Consider the following 3,016-nt stretch of genomic DNA (forward strand, 5'->3'; position numbering starts at 1 on the left):
TATTATTGCCTTATTCATGTTTATCCTGATTATCACTATTCAGAATCTGCTCAGCGTGGTTATAATTTTCTTTTCCGTTCTATTGCTACTTTATTCACAAGGCGATTACTATAATTTAAAACCTACTTGGCGTGGTTTTTAACAGGATGGGTAAAAACTTGTGTACCAATTACAAGCCCCAAATTATGCCTAATATTTTTACAGATCTTAACCTAACCATTGTCACTGTACTTTCAATTGTTTGCGTATGTATCGAAAGGGAATGTTGTCACAGGCGAGGAAACATGGAAATGGCTTGTTTACCAAGTAGTTTGTCCTCCCGTGACGTTATCTCTATGTAGACCGGCCTTTAGTAGCCCGATATATACTTGTACGGTGTTGTGAATATTTTGTCTCATTTTGTATGGTCTTTACGTAACATGCACTGAGAAGTATTTATAGATATAATAGGTACTGCAGTTTTAATTCGAATACCTCATCTTTTCCTTAATATTAGCCAATCAAGTCACACACAATCGACTATCAATCAAAATGTGGATCATAGAAACAACACATTAATTTTGGACTACCATTTATTAAGCACTATAATGTGGAATGTACCGCAAATGCACAAACACAGATACAAACGTTGGTATGCAAAAATAGACATTCAATTAAGGTTACAGCAAAATTAAATGGCACTTTATTGAAACGAGGCAAATGTCAAAAATACAAAAATTATAGCCTTCATCCTCAAGAACTGTTCCACATTTTACAAGTGCCTTTTTTATGCTTTGCTACGAGGAGAGCTGAAAGGAAAGATTCCGTAAGCACGACTAGAAACATTAAAATAATCGTAAAGCAAAATACAAGACTTCTTTTTTAATGGTATGGAGTTAAAGTGTGTGCACTTGGAAATTAAAACGATTTGTCTCCGTTTGTTTATATATGTATATAAAGTTAAGGACGTGAAAATGTCTCGTGGATGACTTCCTACTGGTCCTGTCTGGATAATGTCTACAAATCCCTCTATATCTATCTGGGCCAATGAACCCACTTTTAACTTAGGAGGAGGCACTGCCTTTTAAAATAAAACGTGAAAAAGAACCTTAAGTTCTTATCATAAATCATACATTTTAAAAGTTGCTGTTTTTTCCACTGAAAGCTGCATACTTCAATCAAAATCATACTCAAGATGGATGACGCTGTGTTAATCTCTTAGATATCAAGGTGCAATTTATCACTTTTCCATTTCAACTCTGGTGTGCGATTAAGTCTCGTGCAGGTATCCTTACAAGATCCTGCTCCTCATCCTTCTCTCTTCTTCAAAAAGGTGTTGGGACAAAAAAGATGAATAAATTGTAGTGTTGACAAAGTTTAATGGACCCCAGCCAACTGTATACAATCTTACAATTTTTATGGAATGTATTGAACATCCGTATCTGGTCACTGGAACTTCTTTGAGAAGCCAATAGATGTTGAATATAAATTAGGGGAATTAAATAAAAGGATTACAGTAACCAGATCAGGCATTCAATCATAGGAACACGAAAAAGAAAAAAGAAAACCATACAGAAAATCATATCCACATGTCAACTGTGAACCTTGGAAATTTCGTTTTTTTTTAAATCAAACCATTGCTGGGATTCAGTTGTTTGGACACCAGTACTTTGATAAGCATTACAGTCGGTGCTGGATCTGGAGCGCCACCTTTACACTACATACATTCCTTAAGATTCTATCCAAATAAAAGTTTTAAAGGTCTGCAAAAGCATTCAAATTTGATTCACTCACTTGGAACTAACTAAAATTGCCTTTTTTTTACATAATGTACAAAGATGAAAACTGAAACGTGTATTCGTAATGATAGAAGGCAGTCTTAGAATACAACATTTCCAGTTTTAATCTAGGCTAGAAAAATCCTTAAAAACTAAAGACAGATCACAAGACTCTTAATATTAAATGTTAAATTGAGAATATCACTGGATATTGGAAACAGTTGGGAAGTCAGGGACACTGATATTACAATTAATAACTATTGCAGGAGCGCCAAGGATGTGATTGCCACAAAAAAATAAAATGAAATATAGATATATGTATATATAGCAGAAGGCAGTGTGGACAGGTTTTAGGAAGAAGAAAATATCCTTACTGGGATGAAGGGACTTTTAAGGAGTTACCGAGACAGAAACAAACAAGGGGGCAAGGTTGTTTTAAAGGACAACTACTGCATTGTTTAATAGGGTTTAACTTCAACCAAGTCCTCCGGTCACCAAGATTCACCCACTCATCCAGTACCCTGCACACACTTATGTATGAGTATATTAATCACTTGATAATCTATGTTCTCTACATCGTTAATGCCTACTCCTGTTGGTCAGTGCGCTGTCAACAATCATACAGGATCAGAAAGACAAAGGTGACAGGCACGTCCAAAATTATAAAACTGGCAGTAAGAGGCATTATCATCTATAATATTAACCTTAATATTACCTATCACTCGTAACCCAGCAGTAAATATCGAGACATTAATGTTCAAAGCTGAGCATATGCATCATTTACAAGCTAACATCATCGCATGTGGCATTACAGCAGATTCATTAGGAATCTCCACCAGAAGGCAAATTAGATATGGGGCGATTAGCTTCAAGGGGAACATCGAATGAGTGGGACGCCGGGAGACAGCACCGACACCCGCCTACCTCTGAGGAGGGGAGGGAAGTGGACGCTGCGAGGGTGCACGCGTCCGGCCACCCCGCCCCCAGTGCGAGCGGGGTCTGTGCCTCGTTTCCCGATAACCCACTGTCCTAATTTCTACTAAAAATGGGCAACACTAGGATTGTGATTGGATGGGCGGGGACAGATTAACAGTATAGCCAGCGTTTTTTTCTCCTGACTCTTACAAAGAAACCCTTCCGGGCCCTTCTTCCAGGCAAGGTTTGGCCCCCACTAGTTATGACAGGTTCTGTTGCTTGTAGAATCTGGGTGAATAATGTAAATCAGTGGGTGAGCCTAGTGGGATCTCTCTGGGGCCGAA

Source organism: Penaeus monodon, chromosome 28, assembly GCF_015228065.2.
Source record: "Penaeus monodon isolate SGIC_2016 chromosome 28, NSTDA_Pmon_1, whole genome shotgun sequence".
Lineage (NCBI taxonomy): Eukaryota > Metazoa > Arthropoda > Malacostraca > Decapoda > Penaeidae > Penaeus > Penaeus monodon.